The 16310-nt window shown below is 43.1% G+C and overlaps 1 protein-coding gene and 1 long non-coding RNA gene across 2 annotated transcripts in view; both read left to right on the forward strand.

Moving 5' to 3' along the window:
• The first annotated feature begins 4065 nt into the window (after nucleotides 1–4065).
• LOC149984120 (uncharacterized) lies at nucleotides 4066–6296 on the forward strand. Its single transcript, XR_016495399.1, has 2 exons — nucleotides 4066–4169; nucleotides 4347–6296. It is a non-coding gene; the product is annotated as an uncharacterized LOC149984120 (long non-coding RNA).
• A 2432-nt stretch (nucleotides 6297–8728) lies between these two features.
• Nucleotides 8729–16310, forward strand: part of LOC110522277 (sodium-dependent multivitamin transporter) — a 38632-nt gene continuing 31050 nt past the window's right edge. The window contains exon 1 of the mRNA XM_021600539.3: nucleotides 8729–9140. The gene's annotated coding sequence lies outside the window, so the exon portion shown is untranslated. The remainder of the gene's footprint in view (nucleotides 9141–16310) is intronic.

The following is a 16310-nucleotide window of genomic DNA, read 5'->3' on the forward strand; positions in this document are numbered from 1 at the left end:
ACGAGACTCAACGAGCTCACCACCTCAGTCACCGGCTTCATTACGAAATGCATCGGCGATGTCCCCACAGCGATGGTTCATTGCTTCCCCAATCAAAAACCCTGGGTTAACACTGAGGTTGGCGCTAAGCTAAAGGACAGGGCTACCGCGCACAGGGCAGCCAGCCTTGAGGCTATGGCTGAGGACGGGATCAAGTACATGAAGTCCCACTAAGACTTCCGCAGAGTCATCAAATGAGCAAAAGGACAAAGTAGGAATAAGGTGGAATCATATTCCAGACTCCGACTCCAGCATGTGGCAGGGGCTACAGTCGATTACAGATTACAAAGGAAGATCCTGCCGTCGTTTTCCCAATGATGCCGCTCTATCAGAAGAACTCAACAACAATAACAGCATACTGTGCTGTGCGTGAGGGCCTCCACCGACTCAGAGGACTGGGCGATTTCGCTCTCCTAGGCTGAAGTGAGTAAGGTCTTAATCAGGTCAACACTCGCGGGGCTGGACATCATTCCAAGATGCGTTCTCAGAGCATGCGCAGAACAGCTGACGGCATCTTAACATTTTCGACATCCTTGTCCCAGTCTGTAATCCCCATGTCTTAAATTGACCACCATCCATCATTCCTGTTCCTATTAACTCTAAGGCGTCTTGCTACAATGACTACCACCCTGTAGCACTCACATCTGCAATCATGAAGTGCTTTGAAAGGCTGGTTATGGCACACCCACAACACCAAGTTTGCTGACGACACGACGCTGGTAGGCTTGATCACTGCGACAATGATATATCCTACAGGGAAGAGGTCAGTGACCTGGCAGTGTGGTGCCTGGACAACAACCTCTCCCTCAACGTCAGTAAGACCAAGGTGCAGATCGTGGACTGCAGTGGAGCGGGTCAATAGCTTCAAGTTTCTCTGTGTCCAAATCACTAAGGTCTTAAAATGGTCCACGCACAGTCGAAGGCGCAACAGCGGTGTGAAAGGACAATCGTTAGACTCCAGTCACCAAAGCCATAGAATGTTCTCTCTGCTTCCACGCGGTACCAGTGCATTAAGTCTGATGCCAACCGGCTCCTGAACAGCTTCTATCCCAAGGCCATAAGACTGCTAAATATTAAACAAAATGGCTACACGGACTGAGTTGACCCTTGTACACTATGTGACCAAAAGTATGTGGACACCTGCTCTAACATCTCATTCCAAAATCATGGGCATTAATATGTTGCTTTGTTGCTATAACAGCCTCCACTCTTCTGGAAATGCTTTCCACTAGATGTTGGAACATTGCTGCGGGGACTTGCCTCCATTCAGCCACGAGCATTAGTGAGGTCGTGCACTGATGTTGGGCGACTAGGCCTGGCTCGCAGTCTGTGTTCCAATTCATCCCAAAGGTGTTCTATGGGGTTGAGGTCAGGGCTCTGTGCAGGCCAGTCAAGTTCTTCCACACCAATCTCTAGAAATAATTTCGGTGTGGACTTCACTTTGTACTTGGGCATTGTCATGCTGAAACAAGAAAGAGCCTTCCCCAAACTGTTGCCACAAAGTTGGAAGTACAGATTTGTCAAGAATGTCATTGTATGCTGTAGTGTTAAGATTTCCCTTCACTGGAACTAAGGGCCTAGCCCGACCATGAAAAACAGCCCCAGACCATTATTCTTCCTTCACCAAAGCTTTACAGTTGGCACTATGCATTCGGGCAGGTTGCGTTTGCATGGCATCCATCAAACCCAGATTCATCTATCGGACTGCCAGATGTTGGAGCGTGATTCATCACTCCAGATAACGCATTTCCACTGCTCCAGGGTCCAGTGGCGGCAAGCTTTACACCACTCCAGCCGAAGCTTGGCATTGTGCATGGTGAACTTAGGCTTGTGTGCGGCTGCTCGGCCATGGAAACCCATTTCATGAAGCTCCCAACGAACAGTTATTGTGCTGACGTTACTTCCAGGGGCTGTTTGGAACTTGGTAGTGAGTGTTGCAACCAAGGACCGACCATTTTTGACGCGCTACGAGCTTCAGCACTCGGCGGTCCCTTTCTGTGAGCTTGTTTCCTACCACTTTGCAGCTGAGCTGTTGTTGCTCCTAGACGTTTCCACTTCACAATAACACTGATTACATTTGAACCAGGACAGACTTGTTGGAAAGGTGGCACTCTATGACGTTGCCACGTTGAAAGTCTGCCAGTGTTTGTCTATGGAGATTGCATGGCTGTATGCTTGATTTTACGCACCTGTTGGCAATGTGTGTGGCTGAAATAGCAGAATCCACTAATTTGAAGGCGTTTCCACATACTTTTGTATATAGTGCATTTAATTTTTGCACTGTCTCTGCACACTCATGCACAGTCATTTACTGACACACATAACATGCATACACATTGATACTGACCCTATACTCGTGCGCACACATTCACAAACAAATATGTACACTGTTGCTACTCTATCATATATCCAGAGGCCTAGTCACCTTACCCCTATACCTATCTACCCCTATCACTCCAATATCCCTGCACATGATAAATATGATATTAGAACTGACCCTGTATATGGCTTACTTTCTCATGTCCTGTTTGTATTTCTTGTGTTTTGTTCTACCTTATTTTCACATATAGAACAAAAATATAAACCATGTAAAGTATTGGTCCCATGTTTCATTATCTGAAATAAAACATCCCAGAAATGTTCCATTTGCGAAAAAAGCTTATTTCCCTCAAATGTGCACATTTGTTCTCATACCTGTTAAGGAGCATTTTACCTGACCACAGGTGTGGCATATCAAGAAGCTGATTTAAACGGCATGATCATTACACAGGTGCACCTTGTGCTGGGGACAAAAGGCCACTGTAAAATGTGCAGTTTTGTTGCACAACAAAATGCCACAGATGTCTCAAGTTATGAGGGAGCGTGCAATTGGCATACTCACTGCAGGAATCTCCACCAGAGCTGTTGCCAAAATGTAATGTTCCCTTCTCTACCATAAGCTGCCTACGTCATTTTAGAGAATTTGGCAGCGCGTCCAACCGTCATCACAACTGCAGACCACGTGTAACCACGCCAGCCCAGGATCTCTATATCTGGATTCATAACCTGCAGGATTGTCTGAGACCAGCCACCTGGACAGCTGATGAAACTGTGGCTTTGCACGAGTGAAGAATTTCTGCAGAAATTGTCTCAGGGAAGTTGATCTGCGTGCTCGTCGTCCTCATCGGGGTTTTGACCTGGCTGCAGTTTGGCCTCGTAACCGAGTTCAGTGGGCAAATGCTCACCTTCGATGGCCACTGGCAGACTGAAGAAATGTGCTCTTCGTGGATGAATCCCGGTTTCAACTGTACTGGGCACATGGCAGATAACGTGTACGGCATTGTGGGCAAGCAGTTTGCTGATGTCAATGTATTGAACAGAGTGCCCCATAATGTGGTTATGGCATAAGCTATGGAGAACTAACAAAATTGCATTTTATCAATGGCAATTTGAATGCACAGCGATACCGTGACAAAATCCAGTGGCCCTTTGTCCTGCAGTTCATCCACCGCCATCACCTCATGTTTCAGCATAATGCACGGCCCCATTTCGCAAGGATCTTTACACAATTCCTGGAAGCTGAATGTCCCCAATTCTTCCATGACCTGCATACTCACCAGACATGTCACCCATTGAGCATGTCCGAGATGCTCTGGATCAACGTGTACAAAAGCGTGTTCCAGTTCCCGGCAATATTCAGAGACTTCGCACAGCCATCAAAGAGAAGTGGGTCAACATTCCACAGGCCACAATCAAGTCTGATCAACTCTGAGAAGGTGTCTCTCTGCATAAAGAAAATGGTCACACCACGCTGTGACTAACTATCTAATCCCAGTAATATGACATCCATAGATTGGGGACCTAATTGACTGATTTCCGTATGAACTGTAACTCAGTCAAATCTTTTAAAATGTTGCATGTCATATTTTTGTTCAGTAATACTGCATTGTTGGGTTTAGAGCTTGCAATGAAGACATTTCACTTAACTTGTAGAACCAGCTTGTTTGACAATGTATTGTACTAACGATGGTGAATTATTCACACTAAACCGGTTTCCCAACTTGAAGTCTGTTTGTGAGCGGATCTTGAAAAGAGGACAGGCAAGTGAAAGGTCGCTCTCACAGACAACACACTCATTGAGCAGCATATGGGTAAGGATCCATTTATAGTATGTATTTTTCATCAGTATGATGTAACAAGTCTTGATACATTTTGTATGTACATGTCAAATTTAGCAATCAAAATGTTGCATCAGAAAATATGAAATGGTGGTTTTCCGACAGGGATTTTCATTGAGATACATGTACAATGTTTCCATCTCCTCTCAGGCAAATACGGCATAATCTGTCTAGAGGACCTGATCCATGAGATCTACTCTGTGGGGATGAACTTCCGTGTGGTCAGCAACTTCATAAATCAAATCAAATTTTATTTGTCACATACACATGGTTAGCAGATGTTAATGCTTGTGCTTCTAGTTCCGACAATGCAGTAATAACCAACAAGTAATCTAACTAACAATTCCAAAACTACTGTCTTGTACACAGTGTAAGGGGATAAAGAATATGTACATAAGGATATATGAATGAGTGATGGTACAGAGCAGCATAGGCAAGATACAGTAGATGGTATCGAGTACAGTATATACATATGAGATGAGTATGTAAACAAAGTGGCATAGTTAAAGTGGCTAGTGATACATGTATTACATAAGGATACAGTCGATGATATAGAGTACAGTATATACGTATGCATATGAGATGAATAATGTAGGGTAAGTAACATTATATAAGGTAGCATTGTTTAAAGTGGCTAGTGATATATTTACATCATTTCCCATCAATTCCCATTATTAAAGTGGCTGGAGTTGAGTCAGTGTCAGTGTGTTGGCAGCAGCCACTCAATGTTAGTGGTGGCTGTTTAACAGTCTGATGGCCTTGAGATAGAATCTGTTTTTCAGTCTCTCGGTCCCAGCTTTGATGCACCTGTACTGACCTCGCCTTCTGGAGGATAGCGGGGTGAACAGGCAGTGGCTCGGGTGGTTGATGTCCTTGATGATCTTTATGGCCTTCCTGTGACATCGGGTGGTGTAGGTGTCCTGGAGGGCAGGTAGTTTGCCCCCGGTGATGCGTTGTGCAGACCTCACTACCATCTGGAGAGTCTTACGGTTGAGGGCGAAGCAGTTGCCGTACCAGGCGGTGATACAGCCCGCCAGGATGCTCTCGATTATGCATCTGTAGAAGTTTGTGAGTGCTTTTGGTGACAAGCCGAATTTCTTCAGCCTCCTGAGGTCGCGGAAGTTAGAGTAACAATGATCCAAGGTCTTTCCACCCCTGGTTGCGCAATCGATATGCTGATAAAATTTAGGGAGTCTTGTTTTCAGGTTAGCCTTGTTAAAATCCCCAGCTACAATGAATGCAGCCTCCGGATAAATGGTTTCCAGTTTGCAAAGAGTCAAATAAAGTTCATTCAGAGCCATCGATGTGTCTGCTTGGGGGGGGGATATATACGGCTGTGATTATAATCGAAGAGAATTCTCTTGGTAGATAATGCGGTCTACATTTGATTGTGAGGAATTCTAAATCAGGTGAACAGAATGATTTGAGTTCCTGTATGTTTCTTTCATCACACCATGTCACGTTAGCCATAAGGCATACGCCCCCGTTCAAGCTGTCTGTGGCTCGCCACGCTGCCAGGGACAAGGCAGGTCTTTTGAAGAACATTGGCAACCCAGGGCCCAGTGGGATGGACGTTAACTCAATCATCAGGCAGCTAAACTGAGGCTGCACGACAGACACTTTCACGTCATACTTTTTCCTAGAGCCAGTGATTAACTTTTTTTTTTTCATAGCCTACTCATTGGTGGTTCTGTAAGTAATTTCCTTCATGTCTGCAAGATTATGAATTGCCCAGTGTGGCATGAGAATGTATATTTTTTTTTTGGACCCCTTCCAGATTCATAAGGATTCAATTCATCTTTGTCTTACCACCACTGGGACCCAGCTGGCAGAGTTTATACTGGACCTGATCAGAATTTTACACATGGAAAGACTGCCCCTCTCTGGACTATGTTGTGATTAGACAGCAGATTGTCTCTCCGTTTTGTTGAACAGTCAGTCTATAATCTCATGTTACCACCTCTGCAGAGGCTCCGTATGAAGGAGATTCTAATAGCTTTATCACTACTCGCTTTTACCCTTCAGGTTGTTGAGGGGATGTAATTATGCTTACTATGTATGTGAGATGAATGTTTTTCAATAAACTGAAACGATTTTGTACTTGGGTGCAGACAATGTTGCCTTTTTTTAATGACTCAATTCCTGCAATTTCTTCCTCAAAAGGTTCACCTGCCACTGGCTGCTCAGTGTGTCAATCAATTTAGGGAGATGTGACTCGTCCAGCCCAGTGGAGGAGGGGGTCTGGGGAAACTGCATCCCAGGGTGCTGCAATGCAGGGACACATGCTACTTGTGCCAGCAACATTTGATTTGTCTATGTATGCATTTTTTAATTTTGGTACATGAATGGTTGGAAATGTAAGAGAATGACATGTTATGCATGTTAAAATCTACAGTAGAGCATGACAGTAAGTATATATTGAGGGACTTAAGGGGGTACAAATCTGTCTCGCTGCTCTGCGTCATATCAGGGTGGTCTGGTCCAACATTTTAATGAAAAAAAAAATCACATTGCCTTGCCTTTTGAGAAATGACGATTTTAATGACACCACACTGAAGATGTAGATGATAAAGCCCTAACCAACCACAATGTGTCTGTATTGATGTACGGTCTTGATGCTGGAGTAAGAAGAAAAAAAATATACCTGGATTCGGAAGTATTGGATGTTTTGAAATGTTAAGATAAATAGGCTATGTAGATCAAACATGCCTTTCTGACATGTATACTTAAACATATAAATGCAGCATGCAACAATTTCAAAGAGTTAGTTCAAATAAGAAAATAAGTCATTAGAACTAAATTAGGCATCTGCTTCGCATGGGGTTGATCAGGTTGTTGATTGTGGACTGTAGAATGTTCTCAATCCTCGTCAATGGCTATGCGAAGTAGCTGGATATTGGCGGGAACTGGAACACGCTGTCGTACGTTGATCCAGAGCATCCTAAACATGTTCAATAGGTGACATCTGGTGGCCATGGCCATTGAACATTTTCAGCTTCCAGGAATTGTGTCATGCTGAAACAAGGATGGTGGTGGATGAATGGCACGACAATGAACCTCAGGATCTCGTCACGGTATCTCTGTGCGTTCAAATTGCCCTCGATAAAATGCAATTGTGTTGGGTTTCCGTAACCCCACCACCAAATGAGCAAACCGCCCGCCCACACGATGCCATATGTGGTCTGCTGGTGAGGCCGGTTCGATGTACCACGAAATTCTCTAAAACAACGTTGGAGGTGACATATGGTTGAGAAATTAACATTAAATTCTCTGGCAACATTTCTGGTGGACATTTCTGTAGTCAGCATGCCAATTGCACATTCCCTCAAAACTTCAGACATCTGTGGCATTGTGTTGTGTGAAAAAACTGCCCATTTTAGAGTGGCCTTTCACTGTCCCCAGCACAAGGGGTGCCTGTGTAATGATCATGTTGTTTAATCCAGAAGTGGATTAAACAACACCTGCCAGGTGGATGGATTATTTTGGTAAAGGAGAAATGCTCACAAATAGGGATGTGAACACATTTGTGCACAACATTTTAGAGAAATAAGCTTATTGTGCATTTGTTACATTTCTGGGATCTTTTATTTCAGCTTACAAAACATGGGACCAACACTTTACATGTTGCGGTCATATTTTTTTTTCAGTGTAGAGTAAGGAGTCACATCGCCTCTTCATGACCAGCTACACGCATAAGCAGTTGCTTAGGGCCCCCGGCCGCTAGTGGAGTACACTAAGTAACATTTTGAAATTTGGTTGTGCATCAGCAGTGTCTCTCTTGTTTTGTCAGTCACTCAATTAGTTGATCAGCTAACTATTTAGATTGATAAGTTAGTCTTAGCAATTACTTAAACTTATAGTAATCATGGCTGTATACCAACTGGCCATGTCCTGACCTCCAGGGGGCCCCCATTGATTTTGTTAGTCACTTTTACTCAGTTATCATTAACATGACATAAGTCATGGCAAAATGTGTACATTTGCAGGAAAATAACTTTAAAACTACCAACATCTCCACCCCATGGCAAAATTGGTATAATTGCAGGAAATTAGCTTTAAAACTTCAAAAGTGTATATCTGCCCCTTTTATAACAAATGTCATGCAATTATACTCATTTTGCATTTATCTCCACCCTACGGAAAAATGTGTAGAATTGTAGGAAATTAACTTAACATTTTCTCCATTGTCAATGTTACCTGCCAGAATTCCCCCCCCCCCCCCCCCCCCCCATCTAATTTCCTTAATTTTGTGGCATAGGTCAAATACTTTCTATAGAACAACCGAAATTATTTTTTAATGTATATGTGTTATATTAAAACAGAGGAGGGAGTAAAATGTAGGCAAGCAATAAACATTTCAGAACAACTAGTCGAATAAGACATGGGAGAGATGACGAATTTTGGCAAAAATATTTATTTATAGACTAATACACTTTAAACAAATAGCCAAACCGAAAACTGCAGACATTACTAGTGCCTCCCCGCAATCAAACCGACATTAAAAATATAATGAAATGCAGCCCAACGTGAACAGAAATCTCAACTAGCAACAAGTCGCAGCAACGAAAAATAGAGTGCGTGGGGGGGATTCTGGAAGGGGGAGCTTTTCGGCACAACACCGGCACCTCCTGATTTACAAATTAAGCACTGTATATACATACACATGTCCTGTATGATCCATGCATTTTAAGGTCACGATTAAATTGGTGGTAAACATTCTGATCGTGATAAACATGAGGACCCCAAGTAAGGGTTTTCTGCTATTACTCGAGATGATGGACATTATTTGCACGGAACACTATTAGAAGCAATTTAGTAGCATATGTTAGTCATGTGTGAAGCAAGGCAGCAGTGTCGAAGCTATCAAGGAGAATGGGCGGTTCGTATCGCTTGTTCCTCCTCCATAACGAACCGAATGAATGGCGACTCACGCATCTGATCACGGTGAGATGTGCATGTAATACTTACAACTAAATCAACAAAGTCGCCCGATGTGTACTTGACATTTAAACAAGCCATCGTGATGACAGTCTTGAACGCTTACATCAGCACATTGGTTCAAACCTCATGCCGGTAGCGATACCGGTAAACCGAAGCACGAGTTGAAAGTTCACTTCGGTGGAAGGAGGTCCACGCGGACGTAAACTCATTTATTTATAGTTTAACATTTGAGTTATATAGTCAACTGGGGACTTGGCTTGGGAAATACGTTATGTTGATGTCCATGGCAGTTAGTTTCTTGTTTGAAATAGAGCTAGCTTGTTACTGTAGCAAGCTAATGTTACACGTGCTATGTAGCAATCGCTGATGACCGTGTAACGTTATAATTTATCTAAACATTGTTAAACCCAGCGTGTCGGTTGCTAGCGTTTAACTTGAAAAAAAAAGTATTTTGATTTGTTATTTTCAACTGTTGCTGTTGTGTCAAGCTCTTGTGGCCAGGTTGTAACATATTTCAAGACAAAGTTCCATGTTTCGCGATTGACCTGTCAAACATCGTGGTATCAACCCAATTCCATTCTGCAGAGTAGGGTTGTCAGGTAGTTAGTTACCACTCAGAACCCTACCACAAGCCCAGAAAACTAGCCCAATTGTTTTGTTTCGCAGCAACAAAGTTGTTGCCACACTTAGCCAAACCACTTTTAACCCCATAACGCTAAATCAAATGAAGGAATATCAATTTAACTTGTAATGTGAAGAGCAAAATTCGGTTTTCCATCAGAACAATTATTGCTAGTTAGTGACTAACCTAATAAAATAATTAAAATGCCATAAGAAATTATAAACTAACAAGAGCATAAATGCAACATGTAGAGTGTAGGCCCCATGTTTCATTAGCTGAAATAAAAATATCCCAGAAATGTTCCACTCACAAAAAGCTTACTTCTCAAATGTTGTGCACAAATTTGTTTACATCCCTGTTAGTGAGCATAATCCATCCACCTGACGGGTGTGGCATATCAAGAAGATGATTAAGTAGCATGCTCATTACACGGCGGCAGGGTAGCCTAGTGGTTGCAAGTAACCGGAAGGTTGCAAGTTCTGTCGTTCTGCCCCAGAACAGGCATGTATTAAATATGTTTGCCAACTCCAGGCATTTGCAATGACTCCAGTGATATCATAATTTCAACATATTTATTGAATCAAATGGTAGGCTACTTGATGCAAATGGAGGCTACCATTCTCCACTTTTGATGTCAGTTTCTTTTGACTTTTACCAATATCACGGCACCAAAATGTCATGATACTTATACCAACATTTTAGAATACTTTTTCAGCCCTACTGATCCAAAGAACCTGCTACAAAATGTTTATAAATTCAGTTGAATTTAACCAACAGCCACTATAGTCTCAATAATATCCAGTTCACTTTCATGCGCATTGCACAGCTGTAATCAGTCAGCCTCATCCCCAACCAGCCCTACTGCTACTCTCTGTCCACTCTTCACCTGTCTATTCCACCTTCAATTCTAAAACAATATATCATTTAGCCGTGATGGCTAGCAGGGATGCACACCCAGACCCTGATGAGTCTTCTGTTAGATTTGTATGTTTTGTTACATTGGAGCGGAGTGCAAAGCGAGCAATGTTGACACGTCGTATCGTTTCATCACCTGTTATAACCAAGAGCACAGATCAGTCAGAGTAGACTTTGCAAGTTCACTGTCATGCTGCCTCTGAGTGTCAGAGGCTACACGCATGCAGCTTTACAGCAAAGAAATTGACTTGTCTCTAGCTTAAACGGTTAAAACAATATGACCCACGTTACCAGATATACCTTTTCTCTTTCTATCGGGATTCGTGCGCATTTTATATGATTTCACATACCATGTCGCGGGCCGTTTTAAACTAGTCCTGGATCACTAGTTATTGGTTTGATAACAAACAACGTTGTTCAATCATGTTACTAACTAACAACCTATTAACTTGACATTAGGTTTAGGCAAATTTGTTTGGCCCAGGAAGAAAGGAAAATGGTTTGCTACTCATGAGATGTGCTTCAAAAGGTAGGATTATAGGCCTAATGTAAGCCTAAACTATATCAACAATCGATTCAATTCTGGTGCTCCTTAAATTCTGTTTGTTGCCGAACATTTTAAAAGTTGGGAGCTGTGTGTGTGTTTTACGAGGGAGATGGTGTGTGTGTGTTTTACGAGAGTGAGGAAGAGTGTGTGTGTTAACTGAAGAGTAAAGGTTTCATGCAGTGTTTTCTCCTTACTGACACAATAACATGCAGATCATTATGCATGTATGTCACAGGAGGTTGGTGGCACCTGAATTGGGGAGGACGGGCTTCTGTTAATGGCCGGTGCGGAATGAGTGGAATGGTATCAAACACATGGTTTCTATGTGTTTGATGCCATTCCATTTGTGCCGTTCCAGCCATTTTTTATTTATTTTATTTTATTTCACCTTTATTTAACCAGGTAGGCAAGTTGAGAACAAGTTCTCATTTACAATTGCGACCTGGCCAAGATAAAGCAAAGCAGTTCGACACATACAACGACACAGAGTTACACATGGAGTAAAACAAACATACAGTCAATAATACAGTATAAACAAGTCTATATACGATGTGAGCAAATGAGGTGAGATAAGGGAGGTAAAGGCAAAAAGGCCATGGTAGCAAAGTAGATACAATATAGCAAGTAAAACACTGGAATGGTAGATTTGCAATGGGAGAATGTGCAAAGTAGAAATAAAAATAATGGGGGTGCAAAGGAGCAAAATAAATAAATAAATAAATAAAATACAGTAGGGAAAGAGGTAGTTGTTTGGGCTAAATTATAGGTGGGCTATGTACAGGTGCAGTAATCTGTGAGCTGCTCTGACAGTTGGTGCTTAAAGCTAGTGAGGGAGATAAGTGTTTCCAGTTTCAGAGATTTTTGTAGTTCGTTCCAGTCATTGGCAGCAGAGAACTGGAAGGAGAGGCGGCCAAAGAAAGAATTGGTTTTGGGGGTGACTAGAGAGATATACCTGCTGGAGCGTGTGCTACAGGTGGGAGATGCAATGGTGACCAGCGAGCTGAGATAAGGGGGGACTTTACCTAGCAGGGTCTTGTAGATGACATGGAGCCAGTGGGTTTGGCGACGAGTATGAAGCGAGGGCCAGCCAACGAGAGCGTACAGGTCGCAATGGTGGGTAGTATATGGGGCTTTGGTGACAAAACGGATTGCACTGTGATAGACTGCATCCAATTTGTTGAGTAGGGTATTGGAGGCTATTTTGTAAATGACATCGCCAAAGTCGAGGATTGGTAGGATGATTAGGATGATAGGATGGTAGGATGATTGATTAGTATAAGCCGTCTCTCTTCAGCAGCCTCCACTGATGTATATTCCTTCCTCCCGTTCCTCCAGCCAAATCACAGGTAGGCCTTTGCAAATATGAGTAAATCAGCCATTTCTACGCAGCATTCTATTATACAGTGTGCAGTTGTGTTGTATTGAGTAGAAGTGTGAATTTCAGTGACAGGTTTTTGGAGAATGTTTATAAAACAGGAACAAGCATCCGGAGGACGGGGCTAACCGGGTGCTAGGCTACTTTTCTTTTTTCACTGTGGTATCGTGATACTTGGCCTGGTATCATATTGTTTGTAAAATGTTGGTATTGTGACAAGCCTACTGCCTGATAGTCAGCCGTAGGTCACAGCAAAAAAATATATACAGTGGGGCAAAAAAGTATTTAGTCAGCCACCAATTGTGCAAGTTATCCCACTTAAAAAGATGAGAGAGGCCTGTAATTTTCATCATAGGTACACTTCAACTATGACAGACAAAATGAGGGAAAATATCCAGAAAATCACATTGTAGGATTTTTAATAAATTTATTTGCAAATTATGGTGGAAAATAAGTATTTGGTCAATAACAAAAGTTTATCTCAATACTTTGTTATATACCCTTTGTTGGCAATGACCTCTGTAGCACTCCACCAATCAGGCGGTAGAGTGGCCAGATGGAAGCCAATCCTCAGTAAAAGGCACATGACAGCCTGCTTTCATGACAGCCTGCTTTCAAGATTCTCTGGTCTGATGAAACCAAGATTGAACTTTGTGTCCTTAATGTCAAGTGTCACGTCTGGAGGAAAGCTGGTACCATGCCTATGGTGAAGCATGGTGGCAGCATCATGCTGTGGAGGATGTTATTCAGCGGCAGGGACTGGGAGACTAGTCAGGATCGAGGGAAAGACAAACTAAGCAAAGTACTGAAAGATCCTTGATGAAAATCTGCAACAGAGCGCTCAGGACCTCAGACTGGGGCAAAGGTTCCCCTTCCAACAGGACAACAACCCTAAGCACACAGCCAAGACAACGCAGGAGTGGCTTCGGGACAAGTCTCTGAATGTCCTTGAGTGGCCCAGCCAGAGCCCGGACTTTAACCTAATCAAACATCTCTTGAGACACCTGAAAATAGCTGTGCAGTGACACTCCCCATCCAACCAGACTTGAGAGGATCTGCAGAGAAGAATGGGAGAAACTCCCCAAATACAGGTTTGCCAAGTAGAGGTTGACCGATTTCAAGTTTTCATAACAATCGGTAATCAGAATTTTTGGGCGCAGATTATTGCCGATTTACATTTCACTCTACGAGGAGACTGCGTGGCAGGCTGACTACATGTTACGCGAGTGCAGCAAGGAGTCAAGATACGTTTAATGCTAGCTAGCAACTTATCTTATAAAAACAGTCAATCTTAACATAATCACTAGTCTCCTCGTGGAGTGCAATGTAAGGCAGGTGGTTAGAGCATTGGAATAGTAACCGGAAGGTTGCAAAAACGAATCCCCGAGCTGACAAGGTAAAAATATGTCGTTCTGCCCCTGAATAAGGCAGTTAACCCACTGTTCCTAGGCCGTCATTGAAAATAAGAATGTGTTCTTAACTGACTTGCCTAGATAAATAAAGGTGTAAAAAAATAAATAATAATTTGGCAAATCGGTGTCCAAAAATACTGATTACCGATTGTTATGAATACTTGAAATCAGCCCTAATTAATCAGCCATTCCGATTTAATCGGTCGACCTCTAATAAGAATAGTTTCAAATTTAAAAATGTATTTGCCATGTGCACAGGATAGAACGGGTCTAAAATAATAACAATATAATAGACTGACGAATAAAAAACACAAGAACTATGATGAGTTATATAAACACGAGAATGATGTATATACAGGTCAGTGCCAGTACTTTATATTCAATGTGCAGGTGGGTTTATACATAAAAAGTGACTGGAGTAGGATGTACATGTAAACAGGGCTGAAAGTGACTGGTAGTAGAAATATACACTGCTCAAAAAAATAAAGGGAACACTTAAACAACACAATGTAACTCCAAGTCAATCACACTTCTGTGAAATCAAACCGTCCACTTAGGAAGCAACACTGATTGACAATACATTTTACATGCTGTTGTGCAAATGGAATAGACAACAGGTGGACATTTGACAATACATTTCACATGCTGTTGTGCAAATGGAATAGACAACAGGTGGAAATTATAGGCAATTAGCAAGACACCCCCAATAAAGGAGTGGTTCTGCAGGTGGTGACCACAGACCACTTCTCAGTTCCTATGCTTCCTGGCTGATGTTTTGGTCACTTTTGAATGCTGGCGGTGCTTTCACTCTAGTGGTAGCATGAGACGGAGTCTACAACCCACACAAGTGGCTCAGGTTGTGCAGCTCATCCAGGATGGCACATCAATGCGAGCTGTGGCAGGAAGGTTTGCTGTATCTGTCAGCGTAGTGTCCAGAGCATGGAGGCGCTACCAGGAGACAGGCCAGTACATCAGGAGACGTGGAGGAGGCCGTAGGAGGGCAACAACCCAGCAGCAGGACCTCTACCTCCGCCTTTGTGCAAGGAGGAGCAGGAGGAGCACTGCCAGAGCCCTGCAAAATGACCTCCAGCAGGCCACAAATGTGCATGTGTCTGCTCAAACGGTCAGAAACAGACTCCATGAGGGTGGTATGAGGGCCCAACGTCCACAGGTGGGGGTTGTGCTTTACAGCCCAACACCGTGCAGGACGTTTGGCATTTGCCAGAGAACACCAAGATTGGCAAATTCGCCACTGGTGCCCTGTGCTCTTCACAGATGAAAGCAGGTTCACACTGAGCACATGTGACAGACGTGACAGAGTCTGGAGACGCCGTGGAGAATGTTCTGCTGCCTGCAACATCCTCCAGCATGACCGGTTTGGCAGTGGGTCAGTCATGGTGTGGGGTGGCATTTCTTTGGGGAGCCGCACAGCCCTCCATGTGCTCGCCAGAGGTAGCCTGACTGCCATTAGGTACCGAGATGAGATTCTCAGACCCCTTGTGAGACCATATGCTGGTGCGGTTGGCCATGGGTTCCTCCTAATGCAAGACAATGCTAGACCTCATGTGGCTGGAGTGTGTCAGCAGTTCCTGCAAGAGGAAGGCATTGATGCTATGGACTGGCCCCCCCGTTCCCCAGACCTGAATCCAATTGAGCACATCTGGGACATCATGTCTCGCTCCATCCACCAACGCCACGTTGCACCACAGACTGTCCAGGAGTTGGCGGATGCTTTAGTCCAGGTCTGGGAGGAGATCCCTCAGGAGACCATCCGCCACCTCATCAGGAGCATGCCCAGGCGTTGTAGCGAGGTCATACAGGCACGTGGAGGCCACACACACTACTGAGCCTCATTTTGACTAGTTTTAAGGACATTACATCAAAGTTGGATCAGCCTGTAGTGTGGTTTTCCACTTTAATTTTGAGTGTGACTCCAAATCCAGACCTCCATGGGTTGATAAATTTGATTTCCATTGATCATTTTTGTGTGATTTTGTTGTCAGCACATTCAACTATGTAAAGAAAAAAGTATTTAATAAGAATCTAGATCTAGGATGTGTTATTTTAGTGTTCCCTTTATTTTTTTGAGCAGTGTATAAATACTTATTGTAATATACTAATGGTAATATATATACAGTGCCTTGCAAAAGTATTCGGCCCCCTTGAACTTTGCGACCTTTTGCCACATTTCAGGCTTCAAACATAAAGATATAAACTGTATTTTTTTGTGAAGAATCAACAACAAGTGGGACACAATCATGAAGTGGAACGACATTTATTGGATATTTCAAACTTTTTTAAC

The sequence above is a fragment of the Oncorhynchus mykiss genome, chromosome 4 (genome assembly GCF_057628025.1).
Source record: "Oncorhynchus mykiss isolate SJ-2025 chromosome 4, ASM5762802v1, whole genome shotgun sequence".
NCBI classification, from domain to species: Eukaryota; Metazoa; Chordata; class Actinopteri; order Salmoniformes; family Salmonidae; genus Oncorhynchus; species Oncorhynchus mykiss.